This window comes from Centropristis striata, chromosome 16 (genome assembly GCF_030273125.1).
Source record: "Centropristis striata isolate RG_2023a ecotype Rhode Island chromosome 16, C.striata_1.0, whole genome shotgun sequence".
Classification (NCBI taxonomy): domain Eukaryota; kingdom Metazoa; phylum Chordata; class Actinopteri; order Perciformes; family Serranidae; genus Centropristis; species Centropristis striata.
The window spans coordinates 3,231,480-3,253,695 of NC_081532.1; the positions used below are offsets into that span (position 1 = coordinate 3,231,480).

General features: G+C 35.4%; 1 long non-coding RNA gene across 1 annotated transcript; it reads right to left on the reverse strand.

Annotated features, from left to right (window-relative positions):
* Positions 1 to 17,431: 17,431 nt before the first annotated feature.
* LOC131987806 (uncharacterized) lies at positions 17,432 to 18,376 on the reverse strand. The gene is made up of 3 exons (XR_009395828.1): positions 18,255 to 18,376; positions 17,821 to 17,865; positions 17,432 to 17,479 (listed from the first exon to the last, which is right to left on the reverse strand). It is a non-coding gene; the product is annotated as an uncharacterized LOC131987806 (long non-coding RNA).
* Between the last annotated feature and the right edge of the window lie 3,840 nt (positions 18,377 to 22,216).

Genomic DNA, 22,216 nt, shown 5'->3' on the forward strand with positions numbered 1-22,216 from the left:
CATGTCACTAAACAGACAATATGCTTTAGGTAATATCTAACTAGAATTTGTTTATTTTAGTTGTTGAATTGGCTTAATTTTTTTAACAAGTTTAAGGTTTTAGATTTATATGAGGATAAGTGTTTATTATGTGACACTTTGAATTCTACACATAAGAAGTTATTGGCTTAATATCTGACAAGAATATGGTCATTTTACTTAATGAATTAAATGTTGATGATATATTGTGTTATGGAGAAACTAAATTGTTAAAAACTTGAATTGATTTCATACCTAGCTTTGCAGGTTCTGGTTTGGCTTCAGCTTTAGGAACTTCAGGAACCTCTTTTATTGGTTTTACAGGTTTAGCTTTGATTGTTTCCTTTGGTTCCTTCTTGGGAGCTGCTGCTGGTGGAGAATTATGACAACAAAAAGCTCTTAAATTTTAGGTTTATATGAAGATAAGTGATTGTTATGTTACACTTTCTCTGTAGTGTCAGCAAACAAAAAAAACATGCTTTATATCTGACTAGTATATGGTTATTTTAGTTCTTCCACTGACTGAATTATTTAATGAATTCAATGTTGATGAGATATTAAGTTATGGAACAACTTAACTGATAAATCACATCAAATTCAAGTTGCTTTAACAATTGAGTCCTTTCCATACCGAGCTTTGCAGTTTCTGGTTTGGCTTCCACTTTAGGAACTTCAGGAACTTCTGTTGGAGAATATTCAAACATATAATTCATTAGCTCATCTTAGCTTCACAATAAACATGTTATAGTAACACTTTATACAAACTATAACTCTATTGAAGTCCATGCGACGAAGACAACACAGTTAACCCTTTGATGCACAACATAGCAAGTTACTTAGCTAAATACGGAGCCAAGAAGTTAGCTAAGTAGTTAGCTTAGCAAGCTACTTAGTTAAAAATGCATATGGGTCATTTTTCACCCATGTTGTGAATTAGAAGAGTAGTGACACAAAAAATAATTTTATTAAAAAATGTTAAACAACAGATCATTTTTTTCATTTTGCCTCTCATATTTTTTGAAGAAAAAAGTTTTTGTATTATTACATAGCTAACTACTTGGCTAAGTAGCTTGCTAAGCTAACTACTTAGCCAAATTAGCTAAGTAGTTAGCTTAGCAAGCTACTTAGCCACGAAGTTAGCTAAGTAGTTAGCTTAGCAAGCTAGCCTACTTGGCTAAAAATGGATAATGTTTCACCCATGTTGTGCATTAGAAAAGGGAATTTATTAAAAAATGAATAAAGGAAAACATAAAATTAGGATGTATGATGATCAAAAACAAACTGAATGATGAAAATACTTTATTGCAAAGATATAGAACATAAAAACTCTGTCGGGTCACTTTAGACCCATGTTGTGCATCAAAGGGTTAAAAGATGGTGGAATTCAATAAGTCACATTCATATTTATCAAGACTTTTTTATTTATGATCTCACACACTGAAGCTAAAAGTTAAATGTTTACACTGACTCTGGCTGTTATGCTTTCAAATATTGTATTATCATATCATAGTATTTCAGCCATGCTCTCCGTATGTCTCTATGACTCTGCATTACCTGGTTTTACAGGTTTAGCTTTGATTGTTTCCTTTGGTTCCTTCTTGGGCTCCTTGGGAGCTGCTGCTGGTGGAAATTTATGACAAGAAAAGATCTTAAGTTTTAGGTTTATATAAATTTAAGTGTTTATTATGTGACACTGTAACATAACATTTTATGTGTTCTAAAAATACAAATCTTAGTGTCACCACACAATAATTGAAGAGATATCAGGTTGTGGAACAACTCAACTGTTATAAAAAGTTACTTGACAAATTAATTATTTTCATACCTTTCTTTGCAGGCTCTGGTTTGGCTTCCACTTTAGGAACTTCTGTTAATGGAGAATATTAATCAGAATAATTCATTAGCTCAACTTAGCTTCACATTAAACATGTAATAGTAACATTTTATGCAAACTATAATTCTTCTAGGCGACAAGGACAATGTGTTAAAACATGATGGAATTCAATCTGTCACTGTGTGAAAAACATGCTTCACCAAAATATGAACTTTTTCCCCTCACAAGAAAACAGGATCCCATGTGAAATGCAGTGTTTCACATGATGTTGTGACTTTACATGGGAACCAAATGTCCCATTGAATCAGCAGCCACATGTTAATAACAACTAAATCACTCCAGAAACACACTGCTCTCTCGTACCTTTCTTCTTTTCAGCTGCTTTAGGTTTTGCTTTGATAACAGCTGCTACAGAAATACACCACCCATTAATGCTAAAATAATAAAAGAAAGACAAATAATTTGTCAAATAAATGAAAATACCAAAGAAAAACAAACCTTTTGCAGGAGTCACAGGCTCTGCCTTCTTCTCCTTGAGAGCCACAGCTTCTGAAGAGAATAAACCAACAAAAATATTGTTAATTATTATTAATGTTAATTTACTTATCAATATTGTTGTCCATGTTATTATAGCTCATTTACAACTGCTGCAGTTTATTTACCCACTGACACCACATGATACAAGCCTTTTTATTATCAGACTGTCATAAGTCTGTCAATAATAACTCAATAATATGACTGTAACTTATTCACATATCATCCATATGTTTGATATGAATATGGATGATATTTGATTGGTAGTTCAATCAGTGTAACTACCTTTTTTTGTTGGTGCTGGTTTGACTTTATCTTTTGGAGTGACAGGCACTATGAAAGAGGAAATATTTGAGTATATAAAGATACAGTTTAATAAAAAAAAATAAATGGAAAGCTTTTTTTAACCCTTTGATGCACAACATGGGTCTAAAATGACCCGATATGTATGAGTTTTTATGTTCTATATCTTTGCAATAAATTATTTTCATCATTCAATATTCCAGGTTTTCCTCAATTAGTTTTTAACCATCATACATCCTAATTTTATGTTTTCCTTTATACATTTTTTAATACAATTCCTTTTTGTGGCACTACTCTTCTAATGCACAACATGGGTGAAAAATGAACCATAGCCTATGCTTTCTTTTTTTTAACTCAGTAGCTTGCTACGCTAACTACTTAGCTAACTTCTTGGCTTTGTATTTAGCTAAGTAGCTTGCTAAGCTAACTACTTAGCTAAATTCTTGGCTCTGTATTTAGCCAAGTAGCTTGCTAAGCAAACTACTTAGCTAACTTCTTGGCTAAGCAGTTAGCTTAGCAAGCTACTTAGCCAAGTAGTTAGCTATGTAATAATACAAAAACTCTTTTTTTTCTTCATAAAGTATGAGAGGCAAAATGGAAATAATGATCTGTTATAAAAAACAAGATATTTAAAGAATACTTGGAATATTCAATCATAAAATAAGTTGATATCAAAAGATAGAGCACAGAAACACACAGCAAGCATTAAATAACATGGGAAATTAATGTGGTTCATTTTTTTAACCCATGTTGTGCATTAGATGGGGTGTCAATATGTTGTGCATCAAAGGGTTAAGTTTAATTTATAGATTGCTCTGCATTACCTGGTTTTACAGGTTTAGCTTTGATTTTTTCCTTTGGTTCCTTCTTGGGCTCCTTGGGAGCTGCCACTGGTGGAAAATTATGACATAAAAAAGCTCTTAAATTTAAAGTTTATGTAAAGATAAGTGTTTGATATGTGACACTGTCTCGGAATTTATAACTTTTTATGTGTTCTCAACGTAAAAACTTAGTGTCACCAAAGAGAAAATACTCTTTTATCAGACCATAATGGAGCAGCTTTAAAAACCAACCTCAGCTGCAGTTTATCATACATCTGTCAACAAGTAATAAGTCAATAATATGACTGTAACATATTTACATATCATCCATATTAGGTTTGATATGAATATGGATGATATTTGATTGGTAATTCAATCACTGTAACTACCTTTTTTTGTTGGTGCTGGTTTGACTTTATCTTTTGGAGTATAAGGCACTATGAAAGAGGAAATACTTGAGTATGAAAATATACAGTTCAATCATAATAATAAAAAGTTTAAAATGTTTAAAATTCAAAACTCAAATGGATGTTGAGCAGTAAGCACTTTGCATTTTAAATGAATATCGTAGTGATGAGCTGATAAGATCACATTCATGGTAAATGTACTATAAATGTAGCCAATTATTAAAACAATATGTTTAGATACTGCTCTTCTTGTTTCATGGTATTTTAAAGACCGTTTATTTGCAATTTCACACACTGAAGCTTAAAGTTCACATATGGTTAGTGAATGAGGCCTGTTATTTACCTGATTTAGTAACATTTATGTGCTCCTTTTTCAGGACAGGAACGATGTGCTTTTTGGCGTCTTTCACAGCCTTTACTGCCGTCTTCTTGGGTTCTTCAGCTGAAATGAACAGCAGCATGTGACGTAAGTGACCAACAATGTCATTTTCAGGTGAGGACAGTCTGTAACTCACTTTAACAACTGTACCACTGCAAATCCACAATGATAAAATGTCACTGTGACCTGTTGTCTTACTAACTGTATTATCTCACCTGTTTTTGTAACATTAAGATGTTCCTTCTTCAGTAGTGATGCTATGTCCTTCTTCATTACTTTAATCCTCCTTACAGCCTTTTTGGGTCCAGCGTCTAAAATAAAAAGGCAAACCGGTTACTGTTACCTGTATTGATTTATTTCCCCTCAGCCGTAGTTGTACTTTTTGTTTGGTGCTAATTAGCAAAAGTTAGCATGTTAGCATGAGGAGCGTGTCTATGTTGCCCGGGTCCTATGTTTCCCTCTTTGTACAAGACTGGGGAACATAAGACCCTTTTCCCCCGCTTTTCCCAAAAAGGGTCCCATGTTCCCCGGTCTGTTAGTTTTTCCACCATTACTGCCAAATTCCATGGCAAATAGGCCTATGTAGGCCTACGGGCTGTTTGACGCACATATACAAATAGGCCTAGACGAGGAAAGATTAGGTCAGGGGTGGCAAACCTGCAGGTCTAGAGCTAACCCTAACCCTAACCCTAACCATAACCATAACCATAACCCTAACCCTGCAACAGTGGGGAGCATAGGACCCTTTTTCAGAAAAAGGGTCCTATGTTCCTGGTATGTATTGCTACAGGGGAACCTGAACCCCGAGCGAGGAACATAGGACCTAGGGAACATAAGGGTGACCCCTTAGCGGGAAGAAACCAAGACTGGGATCATGGTTACATCCCCCAAATGTCAACATGCTAGCTTTGCCATAATGATCATGTTAGTATGACCATGTGAGCTTTTCACTCTGTAGTATAGTCTCAAAGTGCTGCTAGCATGGCTGTGGAATCTTACTATTGTTAATGAATTAGGCAGGAATAGTCAGTAGATCCTTATACGTTTGGAGGTTAGGATTGATAGTGAAAAAAAACACTTTTTGAAAATTTTTGGATAAAAATTATGCTATGGAAAGCCAGTAAACCATAATATATCATAGATGTGTCAACTATTAATTTGTTTAGACAGCAAACAAACTTTGAAGCCATTTTTTAATTATTAAAATTATTTTGTGATTAATGAACTTTGTCTTTGTAGGGCAGTGTTGTATAACTGACCAGTCCTGCCCATTTTAGCTTTGTGATTCAATAACAGTTGACCAACCTTGGTGCCGTCAGAACCTCAATTAACTTTTTACTTTCCTGTTATACTTAGATACACTACTCCTCCTCTCCGCAGACACATTACATACTGTAGTTTTTGCTAATGTTAGCAAAACACTAGCTAACTAGCTAGCTAACATATAGCTACACCATGAGGAGTTAGCCTATCGCCAGATCACCCATGTCAGGATTGCTTCCTCATTATTTCTGTTGGTTGCTGACATTTTAAATGGACCTGGTAAATGGACCTGCACTTATATATCACTTTTCTAGTCGATTGGCAACCACTCAAAGCGCTTTACACTACAGACTGCGCTCATTCACCCATTCACACACTCATTCATACTGGTGGCAGAGGCTACCCTAAATGGTGCCACCTGCCACCATTGGGAATTCATTCACACACCGATGAACACAGCATCGGGAGCAATTTGGGGTTGAGTATCTTGCTCAAGGATACTTCGCCATGAAGGCTGCCATGGTCAGGGATTGAACCACCGACCCTCTGATCAGTAGGCGACCGCTCTACCAACTGAGCCACAGCCGCCCAAGATGACATTAATTATCGTTAATCAGAAAGGCTCCTCTGTTTCTGTTAGGTTATTCGCCACCCTAGGTGTGAATGAGAGCCTGAATGGTTGTCCCTGTGTGTCAGCCCTGTGATAGTCTGGCGTCCTGTCCAGGTTGTACCAATGTCAGCTGGGATTTGCTCCAGCCCCTCCCAACCCGAGTTTGGGATAATGAATGACGGAACTAAGGTTATTTATTTGGATATGCAACGTCTAGCCTCCCAGTGGTAATTTAAGCATTGTAGTCCTTGATTTCAGCTTCATCAAGCTATATTGCATTATGTCCAGGGACAAATACGCTGAGACACCCTTAACGTTACCGGTGTCGCCATGTTTCTTTTGCCAAGCTTATCTGACCTAGCAAGGGGACGGGGCTTAGGATTCAGTCAATAGCCAAAAAACATTACATTGCTGATCTGTTCCTACCTGGCTTAGTCTTGACAGGTTCTTTGTCTTTGGATGGTTTCTTGACCTTTTTATCTTCCTTGAGAGGTTTCTTGACTTCTTTCTCTTCTTTAGATGGTTTCTTGACTTCTTTCTCTTCTTTGAGAGGTTTTTTGACTTCTTTCTCTTCTTTAGATGGTTTCTTGGGTTCTTTTTCTTCTTTGAGGGGTTTCTTGACTTCTTTCTCTTCTTTGAGAGGTTTCTTGGCTTCTTTCTCTTCTTTGGATGGTTTCTTGGGTTCTTTCTCTTCTTTGAGGGGTTTCTTGACTTCTTTTTCTTCTTTGAGGGGTTTCTTTACCTCTTTCTCTTCTTTAGATGGTTTCTTTACCTCTTTCTCTTCTTTAGATGGTTTCTTTACCTCTTTCTCTTCTTTAGATGGTTTCTTGACCTCTTTCTCTTCTTTGGATGGTTTCTTGACTTCTTTGTCTTCTTTGGGAGGTTTCTTGACTTCTTTTTCTTCTTTGAGAGGTTTCTTTACCTCTTTCTTGTCTTTAGATGGTTTCTTGGGTTCTTTCTCTTCTTTGAGGGGTTTCTTGACTTCTTTTTCTTCTTTGAGAGGTTTCTTGACCTCTTTCTCTTCTTTAGATGGTTTCTTTACCTCTTTCTCGTCCTTGAGAGGTTTCTTGGGTTCTTTCTCTTCTTTGAGGGGTTTCTTTACCTCTTTCTCTTCTTTAGATGGTTTCTTGACTTCTTTCTCTTCTTTAGATGGTTTCTTGGGTTCTTTCTCTTCTTTGAGGGGTTTCTTTACCTCTTTCTCTTCTTTAGATGGTTTCTTGGGTTCTTCCTCTTCTTTGAGGGGTTTCTTTACCTCTTTCTCTTCTTTAGATGGTTTCTTTACCTCTTTCTCTTCTTTAGATGGTTTCTTGACTTCTTTCTCTTCTTTGAGAGGTTTCTTTACCTCTTTCTCTTCTTTGGATGGTTTCTTGACCTCTTTCTCTTCTTTGAGAGGTTTCTTTACCTCTTTCTCTTCTTTGGATGGTTTCTTGACCTCTTTCTCTTCTTTGAGAGGTTTCTTTACCTCTTTCTCTTCTTTAGATGGTTTCTTGGGTTCTTTCTCTTCTTTGAGGGGTTTCTTGACTTCTTTTTCTTCTTTGAGAGGTTTCTTGACCTCTTTCTCTTCTTTAGATGGTTTCTTGACTTCTTTCTCTTCTTTGAGAGGTTTCTTTACCTCTTTCTCTTCTTTAGATGGTTTCTTGACTTCTTTTTCTTCTTTTAGAGGTTTCTTGACTTCTTTCTCTTCTTTGGATGGTTTCTTGACCTCTTTCTCTTCTTTGAGAGGTTTCTTTACCTCTTTCTCTTCTTTAGATGGTTTCTTGACTTCTTTCTCTTCTTTAGGTGGTTTCTTTACCTCTTTCTGTTCTTTTAGAGGTTTCTTGACTTCTTTCTCTTCTTTGAGAGGTTTCTTGACCTCTTTCTCTTCTTTGAGGGGTTTCTTTACCTCTTTCTCTTCTTTAGTTGGTTTCTTGGGTTCTTTCTCTTCTTTAGATGGTTTCTTGACCTCTTTCTCTTCTTTAGATGGTTTCTTTACCTCTTTCTCTTCTTTGAGAGGTTTCTTGACTTCTTTCTCGTCCTTGAGAGGTTTCTTGGGTTCTTTCTCTTCTTTGAGGGGTTTCTTTACCTCTTTCTCTTCTTTAGATGGTTTCTTGACTTCTTTTTCTTCTTTAGATGGTTTCTTGACTTCTTTCTCTTCTTTGAGAGGTTTCTTTACCTCTTTCTCTTCTTTGAGAGGTTTCTTGGCTTCTTTCTCTTCTTTGAGAGGTTTCTTGACTTCTTTCTCTTCTTTAAGAGGTTTCTTTACCTCTTTCTCTTCTTTAGATGGTTTCTTGACTTCTTTCTCTTCTTTGAGAGGTTTCTTGGCTTCTTTCTCTTCTTTGAGAGGTTTCTTGACTTCTTTAGTTGGTTTCTTGACTTCTTTCTCTTCTTTGAGAGGTTTCTTGGCTTCTTTAGATGGTTTCTTGACTTCTTTCTCTTCTTTGAGAGGTTTCTTGACTTCTTTCTCTTCTTTAGGTGGTTTCTTGACTTCTTTCTCTTCTTTAGGTGGTTTTGTCACTTCTGCCTTTTCTTTAGGTTTTGCTATTTCTTTATCCTCCTTTAGGGGCTTCTTTACTTCAGCCTCCTCTTTGGATGGTTTCTTGGGTTCTTCCTTCTTTTGAGGCTCTTCATCTAAAAGCAACCATCAGAGAGTCAGTTTTTAATGTACCCTAACATGTCTTTAAAAGACTAAGGGATGGAAAAGTTTCAAAACTGGACAAAGTACCCATCGCCCTTTGTGTAGAAATGTGAAAAGGTCCTAATACTAAAACAAATACATTATGTAGAATACTGGTGTGGGAATACCCTGAATTTTGTTCATGTACTCTTGTATTTAGTTTTACACTGGTCATTTTGAACAATATTTTTAATTACCTTTGGGCTTAGGGGGTTCCTTCTCAAGAGGTTTGGCCTCCTCTAGCTTTTCTTCTTTTAATTTTATGTCCTCAAGTTTGGCTTCCTCCTCTTTTTTCACCTCCTTTTTGGTTTCTGCAGCTTTGAGGTCTGTAAACAGCAAAGGCAAAACGATCTGGTGCTTGTGTGCAAAGAGTGCATTCTTGGTCTCACTAAAATTACACCAAATCAATCCATTTAATCACAGCATTAAGTAATATCAAATTAAATAATGAGTAAGGAAACAATTTCAAGAGTATTACCTTTGATTATGGCATCTTTTACTTCTTTTATTGCATGTCTTTCCTTTGCCTCTTTGAGAACTAAAGTACATCATGCAGATGTGTAAAAATATACAGTACATAACATAAAATATACAGTATCAGAGTGCAATGCAATCACAGTGACAAATAAACATGCTTGCATAAGCATTACAAGCACTATAAGCACTAAAGCACTTAAAGCACTTTTATCAAAAACACAACACAACTAAATTATATTATACGGTTAAAGCAATCAGTCCTAGGTTTTAGAGTTAAACTGCAGAAATCTACAATAAAGTCTTAATTACTAGTTATTCAGTAATTTTATTTTAAGTTTATTGAAACATAATTCACTGTTGAAGGAAGATTTTACAGTATATCAGAATTTTACTTGCATCCCATAGTGAGACATCTCACTCATATTACTCAGAGAACCGGGGTTATGTTAATAACCTAATGTTTTTCTCAGACTGTTAGCTCCCTCTAGCTGCCATCTTTACTATTGGCTCACTGCCCAAGGAAATGACTGTTCAGTCTAAAGCAGTAGACACAATTAGCACCTTAGGAAATAGATTTGGCTTTACTGAGTCATCAAAAAGCAAAGAGCAAAGTTAATAGAGTGATGTACTCTATTAGTCCCGAGATCCACTTTCCGTGCAACAATTCACACCTTAGTCAGTGAGCTTCTGATCTAAATAAATGTCCGTCTTTATTTGCTTTTCAATAAAACTGCTTCTATACACTGTAAAAAAAAGAAAAACCTGTTGTTTTTACAGTAAAAAACCAGCAGCTGTGGTTGCAAGAACTTTACCGTAATAAATACGGTGCAACTTTTTTGTAATATTACGGTAAAATTATATTAGCGATGTTGATTTCACGTTTAAGATTGCCATTTTATTCCATATTTTACAGTAAAATATACAAGGTTTTTCCATCAAAAGAAACACTGTTCTGCCATATAATTGACAAGAAAATACTTTATAAATGTTGTATAAATTAAAGATTTTACCATTGAATATTACAGTATATTTTTGTTAGAGATATGGTGTTTAGTACATTTAACAGTGAGAAAAAGTATTTTTTACAAAAAATAAATGCAAAAATTACGGCTTGTATGTATATTACAGTATATTTTTTGGGTACAAACACGGTGCCAGTGCATTTTACAGTGGAGTAATGTATTTAAAAAAAAAAAAAAAAAAAAAAAAAGTACTGGCTGATACATACATTTACAGTGTTTCATTGTTACTGAAACTGAATTAACTCATTTATCATTTTAGACATTTTTTACAGTGTAATTAGTCTCTTAAAGAAACAACCAACATTTTGAGAAACTTGCTGGTCTTCCCTGTAGTCAGATTACAAGATCACTATCAGTCTAAGTACAGAGACCTATTTTATCTTATGATCCCAGAGACATGTGAGCTTGAAGAGTGTCCACACTGAACCTAAGGCTAAATTTAGGCTTCGCTTCAATGCAGTAAAGGAAAGACATGAGTTGACTTGACCAGCATCCCCCTGAAGGAATACAAATTGAGATGAAAACGTGTCTGGGCCGTGTAGCCAGATGGGAAATGTTAAACTGTTGTGCCAGAGGCTTAAAATTCTTGCATTTAGAGGGAAATTATTACACACAAGTCATAACCCGAGAACAAATAGGTGTGCATGTGCAATTTTTCAAAGCATGTATTTTTGACACCCTGACAAATCCATCCACATGGTGTTATTTTTTTAATGGGTTTTGTCTTCAAAGGTCTGAAAGTTTTGGCAATAGCCTACTTTTACAAAATCAAATTGAATAATTAGCCACGTTCATCAGCTTACACCAAGCATGATTGGCTGGAAATGAATTAAAATCAGCGGAAAAAAAAAATAGTACATCGTACAAAGGGAAAAATATTGGGTAACGCTTTATAATAAGGTCCTTAATAACCATTAATTAACAAGTAATAAGGCATTGTTCTCGCTTTAGATCCGGTAGTTGCAAAAAGCATAGTTAACTTATAGTTAACTTATAATAGATGAGCAATAAAGTATATTTTAATATCAATAAGCAAACAAAATAAGATTAATAAAGGCATGGCAAAGACATAATGGGTGGGTCATGGGTGTTTGTAATGCCTTTATTAGCACTTATATAAGCTTATAAACACACAATAATGTTATTAAGCATCTTGTAAGGACTTACAAGGGCCTTATTACTTGTTAATTAATGGTTATTACAAGAACCTTAATATAAAGCATTACCAAATATTGTTTAAATCCAATAATTATTGCACATCAGGCAATGCTATGCATGTGTGTTCTAAAGCTCAACTGTGTGCTGCACAGGTTGGGCTGCAACATGTTCTCAGGTATTTTTAGCTGATATTTGTTTACAATTTGGCACCATCACAAGTATGCTGAATTACCTATTAACAGTTCATGTTTGCAAAGTATACATGGTTATCCTGACAGCTACCACTGGATTACTCTGCACTGTAAAAAAAAGTCTGTAGATTTTACGGTGAAATACTGCTAAACCATGACTGTAAAATGATAAATGAGTTAATTCAGTTTCAGTAACAATGAAACACCGCAAATGTATATATCAGCCAAAAACAGTATTTTTTTTTTTTACAGTTTGAAAAAAACAACATTACTCCACTGTTAAATACACTGGCACCATGTGTGTAACAAAAATATACTGTAATATATTGACGTTGTGGCTGGGGAGAGGGGCGCCTGGGAACCCCCGGCTTGGCCTACTGCCACCGCGACCCGGCCCCGGATAAGCGGACGAGAATGGATGGATGGATATATACAAGCCATCACTGTAATTTTTGCATTTATCTTTTGTAAAAAATACTTTTTCTAACTGTTAAATTTTTTAAACACCATATATCTAACAAAATATACTGTAATATTTAATGGTAAAATCTTTAACTTATGCATTTTCATTTATAAAGTATTTTCTTGTCAATTATATGGCAAAACAGCATTTCTTTTGATGGAAAAACTTTTTATTTATACGGTAAAAATGGAATAAAATGGCAATCTTGAACGTGAAATCAACAGTGCCAATATCTTTTTACCGTATTATTGAAAAAAGTTCTACCGTATTTATTACAATAAAGTTCTGGCAACCACAACTGCCGTTTTTTTTTTACCATAAAAACAACAGTTTTTTTTTTCACGGTGTGATAGTGAAGAAAACTTAATGATTCAAAAATTCAAGATTCTTGCTGTAATTTAGCTCATCTAATCTAATTTATCCTATATAGTCTAATCCTGGGTAAAAGGGCAAACAAGAGTACTTCCTGAAATGCTTTAATATTTCTTTAACCTGTAATTAAAATCCCCTTTTAATGGTGGAAATGGTTCTGTTGGTTTTAAAACTTGATCATTTAAAACAGTTTAATACACAGAACGAATAACCACACAATGTTAACAAATGAAAATATGAAACATACACAACCAACTGGTCCTTTGAAAACATGTTAGGAAAATGTGAAGATGATTATTATTCATACATGACATTGATCATTATGAAGACACCATTCAGAAACATTATTTTCATCTCCTGATAATGAAAAAAGGTGATAAATATGTGATGATGATGATGGTGAGTGTTGTACCTGTCTCATGTTCTTCGTCTCTGTGAGCCGATCTGGATCCGACTCTTCTGAGCCTCTGAAAGGGAACGTGAACCTTCCTCCTTCGTTTCAGTTCAGGTTTCCCACTTTCACTGTTGTTGTTGTTTTCATCGAGGTCGTCCATGATGTCAGAGTATTCGTCTTCGTCGTGAACGGCTGTTTCTTCTTCTTCTTCATCATCGTCGTCAGATTCAGGTAATAAACTTGTTTTATTGGGTTTTTCAACTGACAGAATTGTAAGATCAAGCTGTTGGAGAGATGGTTCTTCATCTTCATCTTCATCTTCTCCGTCCACCTCCATTATCTCCATTTTGTCCAGCTTTTCTCCTTCATCCTCCTCCTCCTCCTCCTCATCTTCTCCTTCACCATCATCTAGATGTAAAGTTTGATCATCCTGGTCACTTTTTACCAACTGATCTTTGACACCAGAGTCAAATGTTTCATTGTTTTTTACGTCTTTAATCTCCTCCTCATCAGCCTCTGTTTCAGGTGTTGTCTCCTCTTCCTCCTTCTCCTCCTCCTCCTCATCTTCTGCCAGAGCTTTGAAAGTTGTTTTCTCCTTCTCTTCCTCCTCCTTAACTTCCACCAAATCTTCCTCAGTTTTGGTCTCCTCCTCCTCCTCATCTTCTCCCACAAGTCCTGTTTTGGTCTCCTCCTCCTCCATCTCCTCTTCTACTGCATCGTCTTCAGTTCTTGTCTCCTCCTCCTTTTCATCTTCAGTCAAGTCTTCTTTAGTTTTGGTCTCCTCCTCCTCCTCGTCCTCATCTTCTACCACAAGTCCGGTTTTTGTTGCCTCCTCATCCCCCTCTTTTATTGTATCGTCTTCAGTTTTTGAGTCATCCTCCTTTTCATCTTTGACCAAATGTTCTTCAGTTTTGGTCTCCTCCACTTCCACCTCCTCCTCCTCATCTTCTCCCACAAGTGCTGTCGTCTCCTCCTCCTCCTCCTCTACTGTGTCTTTGTCAGTTTTTGTTTCCTCCTTTTCATCTTCAACCAAGTCCTCTTCAGTTTTGGTTTTCTTCTCCTCCTGTTCATCTTCAACCCAAAGTCCTGTTTGTGACTCCTCCTCCTCCTCCTGCTCCTCCTCTACTGTATCTTCAGTTTTTGAGTCCTCCTCCTTTACCACTTCGACCAAAGGTTCTCCAGTTTTGGTCTTCTCCTCTTCCTCTAATGCATCTTCTTCTGTTTTGGTTTCCTCCTCCTCTTCCTCTTCCTCCTCGTCTATGTCCTCCTTATCTTTTACTGCATCTTTTTCAGCTGTTTTGGTCTCCTCGTCCTCATCCTCTTCCTCCTCCTCCTCTTCCTTCTCCTCCTCTACTAATGCATCTTCTTCTGTTTTGGTTTCCTCCTCTTTTTCCTCCTCCCCTTCTACTAAACCTTCAGCTTTAGTCTCCTCCTCCTCTTCTATTTTTGCTTCTACCAAAACGTCTTCAGCTTTGGTCTCCTCTTCCTCTTCCTCCTCCTCTTCCTCCTCCTCAGCTTCTACCACCTCTTCTGGAGTGTGTGGCTCCTCCTCTTCTCCTCCTTCCTTTTCTTCTTTGATGTCTGTTTTAATATCCCCCTCTTCTTCTTCTTCTCCTTCATCATCCTCTATTTTTAATTCTTCCTCTTCTTCAGTTACAACACCTTCATCGTCTTCTTTCTTCTCCTCCTCTGTTTTACTCTCCTCCTCCTGATCTTCTGCTTCATGTTCAGTGTCTTCGAGGTGTTTCACTAGTGATGTGATAGTAACAAGTTTAGTGCCTGTTATCGATCCTGAATCTGACTAAAGACTGAGACTATTAAAGAAAAACCGTATGAATACCATCATCTGCTTCACTGGCAGCTTCAGCAGGAACTTCAGCCTCCTCCTCCTCCTCCTCCTCCTCCTCTTCCTCCTCCTCGATCTTTGAGTCTGCAGCTTCACTGAGCTCTGCAGCAGCAGCAGCTTCATCTTTGGCAGCTTTCATGATCTCTGCAACTGTATCATCAACCATGTGACCTGTCTCATCTGGCCTTCACTAATCTACATGGTAACGCAGCTCCAAACTCATTTTCAGGTACAGAAAAATGTGATGAGGTGAAATGGGAACAATGACCATTCATAACAGTTCATAGTGCACAACACATGCTGCAGTTAATGGTTATTTCATTAAAATTAGCTTACTGCCAACAAATCTGAGGAAATGACCAAAACCCACAATGTAGTACTTCATATCTCAATACTTTCTGACATTTCTACAAAAAAAGCATCATTGATATGTTGTGTCATTATTAAAAAAAGGTGGAAAAAAAGAAGCCTAAACCTGAACTGCATTTATTGGGGAGAATTTTTTGAGATATCAACACACATCACGTAAAATCTTAAAAAACATATGTAAAATATTGTATTTTCTAACCTATCATTCATTGGCAATGCAATTTTGGTGCCTTCAAAGCATCAATTTGATTTAATATTGATATACAATTCATTATAAAGTATATTTTTTAATACTCTTTTATACTACTTTTATTCATCAACATCATTTCAAGAAACATAATGGTTGTTAGACAGATATGCCAATGGTGGCTTTTTTCCCTGCATAATGACAAGTATTTGTTTATTATTTATATTGACAAATAGAAACTAATTCATTGATAAATGTATACATGTACTTAGGAGACAACAGGTCCAAATAAAACACTGCCAAATGAAGCTTGTTTAGTGAGTATTTACAGTTTTTAAAGATAATCAGTGTTACAGAGTAGCTTCATTCGTTTGAAATTTGTCCCTTTTATATTCAATTTAACATCATTTTAAATTTATATTATATTATTATTATTCGTGCTTTTTGAAAGAGTCATTTGGAGGTTTGGAGGATTAAATCACCATACATCAATATTTTTTTTTAGATTTTTTTTCATAGATCTCTTAAACAACTTCACGAGAGGGTAGTATATACACCAATGGAGTATAAAAGACATGTAAGGGTTAATGACAATGGATTTAACATTTTTTTACTAAAAAGAAAAGTTCCTGCAAAAATGCATGCCTCAAACTGTAACACAGCCAAAATGATCAACAAATGAAAAAAAAGAAAATAAAAATGTACAAAAATTCCCAAGGATGGGAATCCACTGTTGGTTTTTGATTTTTCATGAGATTTGTTGACAGCAAGAAAAATATAGAATATTACCAGACTTATTTAGTACAAACAATCCCGATACAATCATATACATACACATACAATATATCATAGATTTTTACATTGTGGAAGTACATGACAGTTGGTCGGTCAGTCGGAGGAATGCAACGGCGTTGGACACATTTTCATGCTCGATATAACAACATTTTATTATTATTTTTTCCAACATACAACACAAAAGATGGAAACAAAAACAACTTAATGGTAAAACACAAGAATGCAGAGTTTCATGAAATGTTACATCCAACAAACTGTCAATGAGACAAACAGATGAAGAGATGCAGCCATAAAAAAACATTATAAAGACATTTATTAGGAAGAATGGAAGTATACAGTGTGCTTATGATGCATGTTTGTTAAAGTGCAAAATGGAGTTTATTCAAATGATATAAACATACAATTCAGGCTCGCTGTATTACACCAAACACGACATGAGGCAGACCTGAGACCAGTTCATACAAAGTGGTAGGAGACATAAAAATCATTGCTGACGTGCATTAAAGGCGACTATTTGCTGGCAACACACACCTGCACAAATACAAGTTAGTGATATACGGTGGTCGTTTCTTACCTTTTTCAAAAGGGGGTAGAAATTCACCTACATGTCAAAGAAAATATGGAAGACAATTAGCTTCATTTTTAAGAAAGGGGCCTATATTTTTATACTGTATATTTATATTTTATTCTGCACTAGAATCAATACTCCTTCTGTAGTTATTTTTGTTTTTATTGCATTTTATCTATCAATCACTGCAAAAAAAAAAGCCAACTTATATTTTTTGCCTAAAACAGTGATTTCAGTTGGTAAAACTACAAAAGGAAGCCAGTTGTCTGCTCAAAAACAAGTTGGTGAGTTATTGTTACTTATATCTTTAAGTTGGGGTTCACAACAAGGGACAATAGTTCTGATAACTCTTATTTCTTTGTTGTGACATGTGGGAAATCGGTGAAATTCGGTCACTAGCGAAAGCTAGCAGCTAACTGATGCTAGCGGCTAACTGATGCTAGCGGCGCTGCTTGTTACAGCTACAAGAGTAGCCATTAGCGTATCAATGCTAACTCAAAATTGTGGTCGCAACATTAGCTGACATTTCATTACATTGCAGAAGTTAGCAGAAGTAAGGATTAAAAGTTATTACAATGTAAAATTATAAATTCAAAAATCTGAATTCAGAGTTGAGCAAACTCAAAAACAAAACTTAAAATATTTAGTTTAATTATCCAACTTAAAATTGTATCGAAGTTTGTTGCCTTTAAATTTTGAGTTCAGCCAACTTTTCTTTTTTTGCAGTGCAGTAAGAAAAAAGGGAGAATAATTGTGTTATTACTTACCTTTCCTTTCTACCAACTTTATATCAGACGGGGGAGCCACAGTTTCATCTAAACAAAGAGACATGTTGTGTCAATGGGGAGTCATTTGCAGACATACAGTCATGGAAAAAAATATTAGACCACCATGTTCCATGATTTTCTTGATAATAACCAAAATCATTATCAATAAAACCATGGAAAATGTCTAGATATCAGCTCTTAAATTAAACTCTTATCAGCTATTTTTGTAGTTATCATTATATTTGAACAAAAACAAATGTACCTTTAGTTGTACCAGACATTAAAATGAACAAGAAATTGAAGAAAACAAAGGTGGTCTAATCATTTTTTCCATGACTGTATTCTAGTAAAATGTTTTGGTGTATTAAAATTGTGATAAAAAGTGAAACCTTTTTCAGTTACTACATTTACAACTGGTGGGGTGACAGGTTCACCTGAAATAGAGAAATAAAAAAGTATGCATCAATGTGTACGAAACGAAATAACGAAAACTAGAATTGAAAAAACATTTTTGTTAACTGAAATAAAAATAAAAACGAGAGTTTAAAAAAAAAAAAAACAAACTAACTGAAACTGTATTTTGTGGTTACAAAACTAACTAAAACTAACTAAAATTATAGTGAAAATGTCCTTTGTTTTCGTCTTTGTCAACTTAAAAACTAATTAAAACTAGCAAACACATTCTAAAACCTCATTAAAACTAACTGAATTTGAAAACAAAAAATCACAACAAAACTAAAACTGTATATATGTATTTCTTTTATCTCCAAACTAAATTTTAGATTAGGTTATCATTGTATAGAATTAATAAAACCAAGCATACCTGGTTCACCAACCAGCATGCTGGACATGTAAGCCACGAACAAATCCTTCTTGTCTGACATCTCCAACACGGCGTCTTCCACCACTTTCATCGGGTCGATGGAAACTTCAGGCAAGATCCCTGAAATATCAGCACAGAATCACTTTAAGATGCTGTTCATAACACTAAAAAAATACAACTTACTTCCAAAAATACAATTAATATAAATAATGAAATAATTCCTCCTAAAATAATGAAAGTGATAAAATAATAAAAGTGATATGCAATAAAGAGGTAAGTCAATAAATGTATTTTTTTAATATATGAATGAATACATTTACATTAATTGTATTATTAATTTGGATATAATTATTTATTATTTTATTTATTTCTTTTATTATCTGTTTTCTTTTTCTTTCACATTGTTAAAATAAATATGTACATGAATAAATTAACATTTATTGTATTATTAATTATTAATTAGTATTTAATTGTTTATTATTTTATTTTCTTTCTTTTATTATCTTTCTTTTTCTTCACATTTTTCAAATACACTTGTAAAGGAATAACTTCACTTTTTAAAAAATGTTTTGATTAATTGACTAGTATTTAATTATTATTTTTTTATTTTTTCCTCTTATAATCTATTTTCTTTTTCTTTCACATTTGTATTAATTTCATGGAGCACTCCTAAGACTCGCAATTATAAAGTGGACGATTTGTAAATTGTTTATCGTCATATGTGAAACAGACCTTGCTCTCCAGTCAGTACTGAGGGAATGTAGCTCCAGAGCATCTCGACCTGTTCTTTGGTGATTTCTGCCGTTCTCTTCAGAACCAACGTGGGGCTGAAGCCAACAGCATTTAGGATATCTGGTCAACAGACAGCTCAGGTCAGATACAGGTGTAGTGGTACACAATCTCACAGCAGAAAATAGGGCTGCACAATTAATTGAATTTTAATTGTGATCAATTTTGGCCGCCATGATTAAATTAACCTGATCGTTGGTGATATTTCCATTTTAAAATGCGTCTCTCCTGCATATCTAATCAAGCACTTTCTACACCAGTAGTCCACCAACCACCAGGGGGGGTTTTATACCCTGAAAAAAGCCTGGTTGCTGATTGGATAGAACGCTAAACAGGATGTGACATAGTACTAGTACATAGTACACCACAACAACACGCAACATTTGTAAAAGCCGGTAAAGCAGCTTGTTGCCAACTTAATGACTTTGTTGCTATATTTAGCGACTTTTCAGACCCCCTTAGAGACTATTTTTCAAAAAAGCATCTGGCGACAAATCCAGCGACTTTTTCTGGTGTTATTGGAGACTTTTAGAGGCTCGTTCTTCCTCTTCTTAATGACCTGCAGAAGAGTAAGAAGGAGTCGAAGCGGCACAGTCCTCCTGCAGCAGTCTCTCCCAGCTGCAGAGTCGGAGGGGATGTTAACCCCTTAGCGTCCAGTCTGCAAATTGCTAACAGGCTAACAGTTAGCTCTGCAGCAGTACAGTGTGTATATGCTAACAGGCTAACAGTTAGCTCTGTAGCAGTACAGTGTGTATATGCTAACAGGCTAACAGTTAGCTCTGTAGCAGTACATTGGTAGGCTAACAGTTAGATCTGTAGCAGTACAGTGTGTATGTGCTAACAGGCTAACAGTTAGCTCTGTAGCAGTACAGTGTGTATGTGCTAACAGGCTAACAGTTAGCTCTGTAGCAGTACAGTGTGTATGTGCTAACAGGCTAACAGTTAGCTCTGTAGCAGTACAGTGTGTATGTGCTAACAGGCTAACAGTTAGCTCTGTAGCAGTACAGTGTGTATGTGCTAACAGGCTAACAGTTAGCTCTGTAGCAGTACAGTGTGTATGTGCTGCTGCTGCAGGAGGTGTTGACTTAGCGATCTCTGTTTGTTTACAACAAGCACCAGACACTAAAAACTGTTCCTATTGTTTGTTTAAAAGTAGTGCAATAAAAATACTGATGTTTTCCCTAACACGATGAATAATCGTGATCACAATATTTATTAAAATAATCATGTTTATCATTTTGGCCATAATTGTGCAGCCCTAGTAGAAAATATGGTTAAAGGTTAAAGTCACTGTGGATAAGTACATCATAAAACCTCTCTAATCAGTCAGAACTAGTTAAAGTGTTAACATACTGTACCTTCCACTGTGTCCAGTATGACATCACAGATGACACAGAGAACATCCTGGATGTATCCTGCTATTCCGCCCACAAAGTCGTTAGTAACACTGAAGACATTTCTGCCAACAACCACGGGGTCAATGAAGCTAATGTCAGTGGTTCCTGAGGAGAACAAACATTCAGGCCAGAACTCCAGTTAGTCACTTCAACATTCATAAATCAGTATTTGAAAAGACAGTTAAAGACTCATTAGAAAACTAGTAATGATTAACTTTTAACACAAAACAATAGTACTGTTATACACCCAAAAAAAACAAACAAAAGCTTACCGTTATTGAGTAAAAATGTTGATTTAGTAATGAATTTAGGCAACAAATAAGGATTCAACAATACAGACGTTATAATCTTTTTTGGTCATTTTAAGGCGTTATTGATAGTGAAATGGAGAGAAAGAGGGGAAAGTAATAATACAGTCATGGAAAAAATTATTAGACCACTATTGTTTTCCTCAGTTTATTGTTCATTTAATGTCTGGTACAACTAAAGGTTAATTTGTTTGGACAAATATAATAATAAGTATTAGCACTGAAATGTATGTGCAATCTGCAGTGCAGGTTTAAGTTACATTTACAATGTTTATTTTTTATATGCAGTAAAATTTGCCAGTTTTCATAAAACAATTTGATTCTGCTTGTTAAGCAGCACTGGTATGTGTCCATGTTTACAGAGAAGAAGTTGATAATACTAGCATTGAAATGTGTATTTTCTGCATTCATTTTGTGTTTTACAATTTTCTGTTAATTTGCACGGACAGAAAATATTTTGGTGAAGCATTATTTTGTATCATTCTTCCCTTAAAGAAAGAAGTGCAGTCAATAAATTCTGAATTTCTTCAGTGACACAGATATCGTGATGTATCGTGGATGAAATTTCTTGCAATACATCGGTTATCGCAGAATCACTGTTTCGTGATATTATTGTTATCGTGGGCAAAATATCGTGATAGTATCGTATCGCGAGGTACCTGGTGATGCCCAGCCCTAATGATTTTCTTGATAATTATTTTGGTTATTATCAAGAAAACCATGGAAAATGTCTAGATATCAGCTCTTAAATTAAACTCTTATGACCTTTTTTTGTTGTTATCATTATATTTGTCTTTAGTTGTACCAGGCATTAAAATGAACAAGAAACTGAAGAAAACAATGGTCTAATAATTCCTTCCATGACTGTATATCATGTTTATAAAGCACCAGGAACAATACAAAGGTTTAAATATGACTCGTACCTTTTGTTATATCCAGTATAGAGTCTATGATGGTGCAGAGTACGTCCTGGATGTATCCCACTAGTCCATTCACAGTGTCATTAGTGGCACTGAAGACATTTCTGCCAACTACCACAGGATCCATGAAGCTGATGTCCACAGTTCCTAGGGAAGAATAACATCAGATAAGGACAAATATGCAAAAATAAATATGCTATCTTAAAGTGTTATTGTAACATTTGAAGAGGTTACAGATTATTATACAAATATTAATTAAATTAGGAGCATAAATACCTTTTACTACATCCAGAACTGTGTCCAAAATGCCACAGAGCAGACCCTGGATGTAGCCCCCCACTCCACTCACAAAGTCATTAGTAGCCCCAAAGACCCCTCTGCCGATGACCACAGGGTCAACGTGGCTGACGTCCACCTTTCCTGAGGGGAAAATTCATTTATTAATAACCAAACTAGGCAAACAACAAACGGGCATGCTAACTGTACTCAAAGAGTCCGCCGCTGAACGTAAACAAACCGGCATCGCTAACTGTGCACAGAGTGTCCGC